Below are 12,977 nucleotides of genomic sequence, written 5' to 3'. Positions count from 1 at the left end.
TATGTCAGGGAGGTGGTGGCACGTCATGGGGTGCCGATATTAGTGGTTTCAGATAGGGATGTTCGCTTTACTTCTAGATTTTTGAAGCGGTTTCATGACAAGTTGGGCACTCGTCTCCATTTTAGTACAACATTTCATCCGCAGACTGATGGTCAGAGTGAGCGGACTATTCAGACTCTTGAGGATATGTTGCATGCATGCGTGTTGGATTTTGGTGGGAGTTGGGATACATATCTTCCATTAACGGAATTTTCATACAACAACAGTTACATGAAAATTCTGCTAAGGGAAGATATGTATCCCAACTCCCACCAAAATCCAACACGCATGCACGCAACATATCCTTAAGATCCCGTACTACTGGAAGTAGAGGATCCGTACTCGATTCAAGGAGAGCTGTGATAAAATCAGGTAGCTTGTAGAGTTATGATTCCCCTGATATGTATTTCAATGTGTGTGTTCTGATTGTTTATATGGTCTATTTTTCAGTATGGTGGTATTGCGGTGTAGACCTGTTGGCAGTTCTGGTGCCGGTGAGGGTTCATGCTCAGGATTTGGAGCTAGGCTGCTCGATGAGCAGACTAGGGAGTTTCTCTCATCAGAGATTACTCGTTGCATTCTCGATCAGACTCCTGTGATCTTCGGCTTGGTCAAGGAGGGTATCCTGGAGGTTTTGGATGAGCGATTGAGCTTGTTTTGTTCTGAGATGATGGCACTAGCAGGAGCTCGATCTTTGACATTCAGGGAGTTCCGGGCTTGTGGAACTTCGGATTATCATGGGGTAAAGGACCCCATTACAAGCAGTCGATGGTTAGCAGATATTGCTAATGCTTTCCTTACTAGTCGTTGTCCCGAGGGGACATGGTCAGATTAACTTCCCTCCTTTTAAAGGACAGGGCAAGAGACTGGTGCGAGGAGGTAGGGCGTGTGTTGGGTGATGATGCGGTGGATGTGATGTCATGGGATGATTTCTTGACTCGGTTTCGAGCTAAGTTTGCACCGGTGATCGAGGTGCAGCAGTTGGCGCAAGAGTTCCCGAATCTCCGCCTGACTACGGAAACGGTGGCTGAGATCACCGTGATGTTCAGGGAGAGGGCACTTCTGGTTTCGCAGTATGTGGTGAATGAGGAGATGTAGAAGGCCCGATATTATGAGATGCTAAGAGCAACATTCGACAGTTTGTGAGCCGATCCAGATGCAAGAGGTTGGAGGATATGATAGCTCGAGCCAGGGAGAGGGAGATTGACCTGGAGATGGAGAGGAAAAGGAAGCCATATGAGGTTCAGACATCAGGGGGTTTAGACAAGAGGCCCAAGGTATCGGATTCCAGATCCAGGGGCCATCATGGCCGTAGCCGTTGTGGCAAGTGTGGCAGGACGCACGTGGGTCCGTACATGAGTGGTGGTGGTGGTGGTGGTTCGGGCTGCTTCAAGTGCGGCCGGATGGGTCATTATAGCAGGGATTGTACTGCTACCACCACCCAGGGATCACACCTAATTTTCTTTCATTGCAATCAGAGGGGCCACAAACATTGTCCGAGTTTGGCTGCAGCAGGACCGGTGTCAGCTGCCGCTCCTGCGACTCTTCGGATTACTGACGACCGCCAGGGCTGGGCAGATGCACCTACGACGAAGAGTAGGGCTTTCCAGCTGAGGGCAGAGGAGGCACATGTAGCTCCCGATGTTGTGACGGGTATATATCTTCGCTTTATCTCTTTATTTATATTCAATTGCTTGCTTATGTTTATGTGTTTCATTTTAGGATCGTTCCTTGTGAATGGTATCTTTGCTTTGGTATTATTTGATTCGGGGACTACCCGATCCTTTGTATCGCTTGTGCTTAGCAAGAGATTTGTTGGAGCTCCGGGGGAGCTGGTTTGTCCTCTTGATGTTGAGATTGCTGATGATAGGATGGTCCAGGTTGTGAGGGTTCATCGAGGTTGTACTCTCCAGTTATTCAGCGAGCAGTATCCGATTGAACTAGTTCCCATTCCTCTACATGGCAACAAGGTTATCGTGGGCATGGATTGGTTGAGCCCTAATGGGACAGTGACAGACTGTGTGCAACAGTTAGTTCAGGTCCGGACCCCAAGTGGGGGAGAGTTGGTGATTTAGGGTGAGAGACCGCATCATGGGCCGATTATGTGTTCTGCAGCGAGGGCCAGACGCTATCTTCATCAGGGTTGCTCAGTTTTTTCGCCTATGTCATGGATACCCGGGATAAGGGTAAGGCGATTGTGGATGATGTGCCGATTGTGCGGGATTATTCGGATGTGTTCCCGGAGGATTTTCCTGGGGTACATCCGGAGAAACAGGTGGAGTTCATGATTGATGTGGTTCCTGGTGCGACTCCTATAGCCAAAGCACCATATTGGTTGACTCCTCTCGAGTTGCAGGAGTTGTGTACACAGCTGTAGGAGCTATTAGACAAAGGATTTATTAGACCGAGCAGTTCACCTTGGGGAGCACCGTTTGTGTTTGTGAAGAAGAAGGACGGGTCTCATTGTATGTGTATCGACTACCGGGAGTTAAATAAGGTAATGGTGAAGAACCGTTATCCCCTCCCGAGGATCGATGATCTTTTCGACCAGCTTCATGGTGCATCTTGGTTCTCCAAGATTTATTTGCGATTGGGTTATCATCAGATGCAGGCCAGGGATGAGGATGTGCATAAGACAGCTTTCCGGACTCGATATGGTCATTATGAGTTCGTGGTGATGCCTTTTGGGCTCACCAATGCTCCAACCGCATTCATGGATCTCATGAACCGCCTGTGCAGACCGGTGCTGGATCGGTCTGTGATAGTATTTATTGATGAAAACTTGGTTTATTACAAGACTCGGGAGCAACATTAGGAGAACTTGAGGGAAGTGCTAGCTATTGGATTAGTGTCTAAGCCCGTAACTATATTTGGTATGTACTTGACCCGGTTGTGCATGGTCCTTTTGGGCTGCCTTCACCAAAGCAACTTGATAGGATGATTTATGGAGAAAGAGAGGTTATTATGGTTTATTGATATATTATATGAATAATATATTAAAAAAGAAATCATATAGTTTAATTAATATTAGACAAGAATTAATTAAGAATTAATTTTGTGGCTAAAAGACATTAATTAATTAAAGGGGACTAGAACTGTCAATTGTGTGATAGTTGATATTGGGCTGAGAATCCTTATGGATTAGGGCATGGATGAAATTATGGAGGAGTCCTTCTTAAATTCGTCCAAGGGGGCCTTATTCCAGAAGGTTCTCAAGTTACTTAGGGCCTAAGTCATCCAATTAGGGTTTTGACTGAAACCCTAGAAGCTCAAGTATATAAGGACCCCTAGGGCTAGCAAAATCGGACACTTGATCCCTTGGAAGCTTGGAGCCGACTTCTACCTCTCATCCTCTCTCCTAAAACATCATCCTATTGCTTGTGGTGTTTGTAAGCCATTAGAGGTGTGACATTTGTGACACTAAGCTCCAAAGAGTAGAAGATTCAAGCCATTCAAGAAAGGTAATCATCTAGATCTGATATATTAGGTTAATTTCGAAATATGTATGCTAGATCTAGGGTTTATAAGTCTTGGATGAATTCCATGTTCAATAGAGAAACCTAGATCCAAGCTTTAGGGTTTTTCATGAGGACATAGGATTGTTTTTTATTCTCTAAACCCATCAGTGGTATCAGAGCCTTGATTCGTTTATGTTGTATTTGATGCAATGCATGTTTGTTTATTTGCTTGAATTCGATTTTTGGATTTCTGTCTGACAGACTCGCCGAGTCCCAAAGAGGACTCGCCGAGTAGGATGAACTCGACGAGTCCAGTAAGGGACTTGACGAGTCAGACAGAGGAATTTTCGGCATTTTATGCCTATTTTGCTGTGAGATAATTACCAAATCGTTTCTAACTGATAAAATACGAATTTTATTGATATTGAGAGATTATCCTTGCCAAAATTAAAGATAACATCAAATTAATTGAATGATTATTTCCTTATATGATAAATGTTAATTATTTGAATTTATTTGATCATTATCTTGCATGAAATTCGATTAGGTCAAAATTAGATAATCACCATAATTAATTGTTTAATTATTTATTTGAATTTTGATCTAGTCTGTTTTGAAATGTTTCAAAACATGCCCTCAAGTTTTGGAATTTAAATTTTTGGATTAAAAGTTTAATTTTGAAATAATTAAATTCCAAACCCTAGAGTTTTACAAGTTTAAAATTCACCCTATACCATTATAATATTATAAGAGTAATTATTATATATGTATAACATAAATGCTGGTCTTACCGTTAGTAGGCCTCATTAACGAAGCTGGTCTATAAGGGGTGTTTAAGGAAGCGGCCTGTAAAATGACCGCCATTGGGTATCCACTCTTACCCACCGCACCCTTGACTAGTGGAGGGTCGTTAACCGAACGGGTAGGATAGGGAAAACCTTTCCTCATTAAAAGTATAATGAATTTATATAGTAACTAAATGTTTTATAAAATTCTCACTCTTAGTTACTTTAGGCAAAAAGTGAATTTGATGCAATTCTATGAAATTACACTTTGTACCCTTGTTAAAATGTTAGTGGAGCGTGTGTGGTTAACCGGCACACTAATTTGGCTCTAAGCAAAGGTGGCAAAGGGTGACTCGATGTTTATCATAGATCGATGGAGCATGTGTGGTTAACCGGCACATCGATTAGGTGACTGTAACATTGGGGGCACCATGTATATTTATATGGTTATTCACACCCTGTTTGTGATCCTCGGTATCCCAGTTACAAACTTGAGGGGCATATCGAGATTTAAACATTCCATTGAAAAGTTCAATGAATCTCAAAAGATCTAGGAGTTTTCAAATCATTTAAAACTTAATTGTTTTCGTTTTTCATGGTGGAAATTAGTGAATCATCATTCACTTACCTTCAAATTATTTGCAATTTAAATTACGGCATCCCTCTTTTAAGTTGTAAATAATGTTGTTGGATCCTAGCCCTAATTTCTCATTTGGGTGTTTAATTGGGGATTCTTATCTAATCAAACTTTGTTTCTTTTCCTTTTTAGATGTCGGACTCAAACAACAACAACGCTTCAGGCTCAAACTCTTCAGGCTCGTTCTCACTCATGAATTTGTGTGGGAGGGTTATCTTTGATGGAAACAATTTCAATGATTGGATCCGCAACATAAGGATGGTTACCCGCTACGAGGACAAGGAATATGTCCTCGACAAGGAGCTGAAGGAGATCAACCACGAAACTGCTACTCCCGAGGAGATTGTTGGTTATGAAACTCATGAGCGTGATGCTATGATATTCCATTGCATCATGCTCGCTACCATGACCGCATAACTCCAAAAGTCCTACGAGGACTTCTACCCCTACGAGATGCATCAAGATTTGATGGATATGTACCATCAAAGCGTGAGGCAGGAGAGGTACGAGATCATCACTTCGATGATCACAACCAAGATGAGAGACGGAGAGTCTGTCACTGCTCATCTTCAGAAGATGCAAAGATATGCTGATTGCCTGCAGAAGTTACATGTGGAATTCAATGAGGAGCTAGCAATTGACATAATTCTTCACTCCTTACCTCCATGCTACAATCAGTTCTGCATGACCTACCACATGAACAAAGAGGAGGTCACGTTGAGCAAGCTTCAAGGGTTGTTGAGGACTGCTGAGAGCAACCTCAAGGATAAATCTGTTGCATCAACTCCCGCTACAGCTGCCCCCGTCTTGGCTATTGGGAAAGGGAAGGGTAAGAAGAGGAAGGCTCCTTCAAAGAGCCACCATAAGGGAAAGTATCAAAATGGCACCTCTTCTAGTGGAACCAAAGTTGGTCCCACTGCACCCACCTCAAACCCAAAGGATGCAGAGTGGTATTACTGCCACGCCATAGGGCATTGGAAACGAAGCTGCCCAAAGTACTTGCAAGACATCAAGGATGGGAAGATCAAGCTGTCCTTCGCAGGTATGTACACTATTCAATCTAATGATCCATCACATGCTATTTCTTGGGTATTTGATACAGGATGTGGTTTTCACATTTGTTCGGATTTGTAGGGCGTAAGAAGAAATAGGGATGTGGAGCATGGGAAGATAAACTTGATCATGGGGAACAGAAGATCGTCACCTGTCACCAAGATTGGAGTTTACTCTTTAGTGCTTAGTAATGGATTAGGACTAGATTTGAATAACTGTTGCTATTCGCCAAATATAGCAAGAAACATCACTTCTTTTCATGGTTTATTTAGACAAGGATTTAGATATTCATTTGATAATGAAAAGGGTTCTATTTATGCTTATCTTAATGCTGTTTTCTATTTTGAAGCATTGCCTTGTAATGGAATATATGAAACTGTGATGGTTGTAGACAATTTAGGAAATGATGTGTGGTGTATCGATTCTTCCAATAGTTTGGACAAAGCATGCTTGTGGCATTGTCATCTTGGACATGTCAACAAGAAACGCATAGCCCAACTCCAAAAGGATGGAGTATTGGAGTCATTCGACCTTAGGGACGATGACGTGTGCGAGTCTTGTTTACTTGGAAAGATGACCAAGTCACCCTTCACTGGTTCTTGTGAAAGGGGTGAGGGTTTATTGGATCTCATACATACATATGTATGTGGACCCTTTAGATCCACCACAAGGGATGCAAGCCGCTTATACGTGACTTTTACCGATGATTATAGCAGATATGGCTATATCTACGTAATCATGCATAAGTCAGAAACTTTTGAAAAGTTCAAAGAGTTAAAGCAAGAAGTGGAGAATCAGTTAGGCAGGAAAATCAAGATGCTTCGATCCGATCGAGGTGGAGAGTACCTTAGTCCTTAATTCCACGACTACCTCAAGGAATGCGGAATAGTTTCGCAATTGACGCCATCCAGAACACCGCAGTTGAATGGTGTGGATGAGAGGCGTAATCGAACCTTGCTCGACATGGTTCGTTCCATGATGAGTAAGTGCTTCACTACCTATCTCATTCTGGGGGTGTGCCTTAGAGACTGCCGCCCATATCCTTTACTTAGTCCCTACGAAGAAGGTTGCCAAAATACCTCACGAGATGTGTACAGGAAAAGCTCATTCGTTGGCACATATCAAGGTTTGGGGTTGCGAGGCTTTCGTAAGATGAGAGACTCACGAAATGCTCGAACCTCGTAGTGAGCGGTGTATTTTCATCGGCTACCCGCAGAAGTCCTTTGGTTATCTCTTCTATAGACCGAGTGACAATGTTGTCTTCATTGCGAGGAGAGGGGTTTTCCGAGAACGAGAACTCATAAGCCAAGGGGACAGTGGGAGGCAAATCGATCTTGAAGAGCTTCAAGAACCGAACGATGAAGGAACCTCTGACACTGGCGCTCAACTTGAGGAGGAAACTCATGTTGAACCGATTGACGAGTCCTTACCTCTTAGACATTCCGAAAGAGTTAGTGTTCCACCCCAGTTTTATGGTTTCCATATCACTACTGAAGGGGATACATTTATTATTGATAGTACACTAGTGAATTTGGACGAGGCTATGGACAGTGAGATTCAGTCCATGTATGACAACCAAGTTTGGAATTTGGTTGACAATGTGCAGGTCGTAAGACGGTCGGGTGCAAAATGGATCTTCAAGAAGAAGACCGACATGGATGGGAAAGTACACACTTATAAGGCGCGATTGGTTGTGAAGGGCTTTACTCAAACTCCCGGAGTTCACTATGATGAGACATTCTCACCAGTTGCAAAGATAAAGTCTATTAGGGTGATGCTAGCCATTGCTGCATTTCATGACTATGAAATATGGCAGATGGACGTCAAAACCGCTTTCCTCAATGGGAAGTTAGCTGAGGATGTTTACATGAGTCAGCCAGAGGGTTTTGTCGATGCGAAGCATCCTAATAGGGTGTGTAAGCTTCAGAAATCCATTTATGGATTGAAACAAGCATCTCGCAGATGGAATCTTTGTTTCGACGAGAAAGTCAAAGAGTTTGGCTTCATACGAAGCGAGGATGAATCATGTGTATATGTCAAAGCCAGTGGGAGTATAGTAAGCTTCCTCGTACTGTATGTCGATGAAATACTACTCATAGGAAACGACATCCCGACCCTGAAGGAAGTTAAGTCCTGGCTTGGGAAGTGTTCCGCTATGAAGGACCTTGGAGAGCCTGCCTATATTTTGGGAATAAGGATAGTGAGAAACAGAAGTAAGAGACTAATAGGACTTAGTCAGAATACTTACTTGGACAAGGTACTAAAACATTTTAGTATGGAGAATTCAAAGAAAGGGGAGTTACCGATCCAAATTAATGCCAAGTTGAGTAAGACTCAAAGTCCGAGTTCCGAAGTCGAGATAGCAGAGATGAGCCGAGTACCTTACGCTTCCGCAGTTGGCTCGATCATGTATGCTATGACTTGCACTCACCCTGATGTGGCCTTCGCTTTGAGCATGATCAACAGATATCAAGGGAACCCTGGCAAAGCACAATGGACCACAGTCAAGAATATTCTTAAGTACCTTCGGAGGACCAAGGAATGGTTTCTAGTCCTCGGTGGGAGCGATGACTTAAGGGTGCGAGGGTATTGTGACATCAGTTTTCAGATCGACCGAGACAACTATCGTTCACAGTCGGGCTGGGTCTTTACCTTAACTGGAGGAGCAGTAACTTGGAAAAGTTTCAAGCAGGAGACCGTAGTTGATTCAACGTGTGAATCAGAATACATATCAGCGAGCGAAGCGTCAAAGGAGGCAATATGGTTGAAGAACTTCATTGGAGACCTTGGAGTTGTGCCAGCCATAAAGGAGACTATGGAGATTTTCTGTGATAATGAAGGAGCGGTTGCCTTGACCAAGGAACCGAGGGATCATGGCAGATCTCGACATATCGAGAAGAAATATCATTTTATTTGACATCGGATGGAAGAGGGACTCCTCGTAGTGAAGAGGGTATCGTCAGAGGATAACCCAGCAGATCCCCTTACGAAGGGACTGAGTAGGGTTAAGCACTTGCAGCACGCTAGAAGCATTGGGCTGAAGGACGATATTAGTTTAGATTAGATAGCTTAGAAACGTGTAATAGATAAATGTAATTGACATTTTATGATTAAATAAAAGAGTATTATTTATAAGTAAAGTGACCGTCTTATGTTAATTGTTTACCTATTGCTTCACTTTGCATATTTTGACTTCCTGCATAATAAGATTATTCGAACATTCCACAATCGCTCATACTTTGGAAGTAGGTATGAAAGAAGATTGTCATGAATTGGTTGTCTGAAGTGTATTAGACATAGCAAAGGTTTGCTGAAACGTTCATGAGTGCTTATGAATAAGATTTGAGCGTTGGATTAGACCCATGCTTGCTGGCATCACTTCATGGAATTCATCACGAGTGATCTCAAGACGATAATATCATATGGTCTTAAAACCTAGATATATGGTTTATTATTTGCAAGTTGGTTATGCATTGATAATGCGTAAACGCATCAGTAACTTGATGTTATAAAACACATTGTTGTGTGTGATTCAATGAGTGAATCGTTAATGCATATAAGTCGAAGTTTATCCGTTCCTTTTATCCTAAGAGGGTAAAAGCGATATCTGGGCCCCTCGATGATTTGCTTTGACCTATGTACCGGGCCCGGCCAGGAGTGAATTGATGTGTTCAATTAAGTTCTATGTCAGACGAATCAGCGATCGAGAAACAAACAGCTGGACAATAAGTATGACTATGTTCCATGTAATTGTCCGCATGATATCTAGAATGGAGGACTATACGATCCCTTATCTAAAGGACAGGTTACTGATAAGATCAGAGTTCGACAACGTCTTTGAGAGCTATGATTGCTAATCGGATTGTACTTGCACTATAGTTACTAGACTTATCCAAGTGGGAGACTGTTGGATTAGTGTCTAAGCCCATAACTATATTTGGTATGTACTTGACCCGGTTGTGCATGGTCCTTTTGGGTTGCCTTCACCAAAGCAACTTGATAGGATGATTTATGGAGAAAGAGAGGTTATTATGGTTTATTGATATATTATATGAATAATATATTAAAAGAGAAATCATATAGTTTAATTAATATTAGACAAGAATTAATTAAGAATTAATTCTGTAGCTAAAAGACATTAATTAATTAAAGGGGACTAGAACTGTCAATTGTATAATAGTTGATATTGGGCTGAGAATCCTTATGGATTAGGGCATGGACAAAATTAAGGATGAGTCCTTCTTAAATTCGTCCAAGGGGGCCTTATTCCAAAAGGTTCTCAAGTTACTTAGGGCCTAAGTCATCCAATTAGGGTTTTGACTGAAACCCTAGAAGCTCAAGTATATAAGGACCCCTAGGGCTAGCAAAATCGGACACTTGATCCCTTGGAATCTTGGAGCCGACTTTTGCCTCTCATCCTCTCTCCTAAAACATCATCCTCTTGCTTGTGGTGTTTGTAAGCCATTAGAGGTGTGACATTTGTGACACTAAGCTCCAAAGAGTAGAAGATTCAATCCATTCAAGAAAGGTAATCATCTAGATTTGATATATTAGGTTAATTTCGAAAAATATATGCTAGATCTAGGGTTTATAATTCTTGGATGAATTGGATGTTCAATAGAGAAACCTAGATCCAAGATTTAGGGTTTTGCATGAGCACATAGGATTGTTTTTTATGCTCTCAACCCATCACTAGCAACATTGAGGAGGGAGAGACTTTTAGAAAAGTTCTCCAAGTGCGAGTTCTAGTTGCGCAAGGTGCATTTTTTGGGGCACCTTGTCAACCAGAAGGGTATTCTGGTCGATTCGGCCAAGGTCGAGGCCGTGATGCAGTGGGAGGTTCCGAGGTCACTATCTGAGATTCAGAGTTTTCTTGGTCTGACTGGTTATTATCAGAGATTCATACAGGATTTCTCCAAGATCGATGTTCCATTGATCGGACTGGCCAAGAAGTCGATGACATTTCGTTGGGGGCTTGAGCAGCAGGCAACTTTTGATACTCTTAGACAGCAATTGTGTGAGTCGCCGATTCTGACCCTGCCTGAGGGTGTTGATGACTTTGTGGTTTATTGTGATACTTTGTTCTCCGATCTGGGGGCAGTTTTGATGCAGCGGGTTCGCGTGATTGCTTACGCTTCGAGGCAGCTGAAGCCTCATGAGGCGAATTATCTGACGCATGATTTGGAGTTGGGGGCTGTGGTTTTCGCCTTCAAGATTTGGAGGCATTATCTCTATGGGGTTCGTTATACTATTTACACAGATCACAAGAGCTTGAGTTATCTAATGGATCAGCCGAATCTGAACATGAGGCAGCGTCGATGGTTGGACGTGGTGAAGGATTATGACTGTGAGATCCTTTATCACCCGGGGAAGGCCAATATGGTGGCCGATTCTCTCATCCACAAGGAGGTCATAGCTCCGATCAGAGATATATGTTTGAGGATGACCGTTATTACTCCATTGTTAGAGCGAATTCGTGAGGCTCAGGCCGAGGCTTTGAAGGAAGAGCACCGGAAGAGTGAGCGTATTTTGCGTCAGGTGGCTTCCTTCGATTATGATAACCGCAGATTATTGACTCTACATCAGCGGGTTTGGGTGCCGTATTGGGGCGGTGTACGCCACGTTCTGATGGAGGAGGCTCACATGTAGAGGTTCTCCATTCATCCCCGGGCAACGAAGATGTATGGGGATCTTCGTCCTGATTATTGGTGGCCCTGTGTGAAGAGGGATGTGGCATGGTATGTCGAGTGGTGCCTGACTTGCAGGAAAGTCAAGGCCGAGCATCAGCGTCCTCACGGCAAGATGCGGCCGTTAAAGATTCCCGTATGGAAATGGGAAGACATCACTATGGATTCTATCACGAAGCTTCCCAGGACTGGGCGTGGAGTGGATTCTCTTTGGGTCATCATGGATCGTTTGACCAAGCGCGCGCATTTCATTCCGATCCAGGAGAGTATTTCAGCAGAGAAGTTGGCAAAGATTTATATCAGGGAGGTGGTGGCACGTAATGGGGTGCCGATATCAGTGGTTTAAGACAGGGATGTTCGCTTTACTTCCAGGTTTTGGAAGCGGTTCATGATGAATTGGGTACTCGTCTCCATTTTAGTACAACATTTCATCCGCAGACCGATGGTCAGAGTGGCAGGACTATTCAGACTCTTGAGGATATGTTGCGTGCATGCATGTTGGATTTTGGTGGGAGTTGGGATACGTTTCTTCCGTTAGCAGAATTTTCATATAACAACAGTTATCACGCAAACATTGATCGACCTCCTTTTAAGATACTCTACGGGAGGAAATGCAGGACCCCGATTTGTTGGGGTGAGGTCGGTCTGCAAGTCATGGAGAGTACTAAGTTGGTACTCAAGACCACTGAGCTAATTCAGCATGTTCGAAGTAGGCTCCAGACAGCTCAAAGTAGGCAAAAGAGGTATGCTGACAGGCGTCGGTCAGAAATGGAGTTTCAGGTGGGAGATATGGTTCTTCTGAAGGTGTCACCTTGGAAAGGTGTCATCCGTTTCAGGAAGCGGGGAAAGCTGGTCCCCAGGTATATTGGTCCCTTCAGGGTTTTGGCTCGGGTGGGCTGGGTTGCATATCGTCTAGATCTTCCAGCCGAGCTTAGTCAGATTCATAGCATGTTTCATGTCTCTCAGCAGCGGAAGTGTTTGGTGGATGATTCCGCAGTTGTACCATTGGAGGATATTCAGGTCGATGACCGCCTAAATTATATTGGGATACTGGTGGCAATTTATGATCGAAAGACGAAGACCTTGAGGAACAAGGTTATAGAGCTAGTGAAGTTGCAGTGGCTGCACCGCAAAGGGTCATAGTGGACTTGGGAGCCCGAGGATGAGATGAGAGAGCAATATCTGGATTTGTTCGGGGCAGCGAACTTCAAGGACGAATTCTGATTCAAGTGGGGGAGAATTGTAACACTTGAATCTTGGTAAGTTTCTCTTTTGCCCTTGAATTATTTAAATTGTCCATTTTAGTCCTCGAGTTATA

Source organism: Lactuca virosa, chromosome 6 (genome assembly GCF_052849685.1).
Source record: "Lactuca virosa cultivar CGN04683 chromosome 6, Lactuca_virosa_CGN04683_v6, whole genome shotgun sequence".
NCBI classification, from domain to species: domain Eukaryota; kingdom Viridiplantae; phylum Streptophyta; class Magnoliopsida; order Asterales; family Asteraceae; genus Lactuca; species Lactuca virosa.
The sequence above is the reverse complement of the archived record's forward strand: the minus strand, read 5'-3'. Positions refer to the sequence as shown.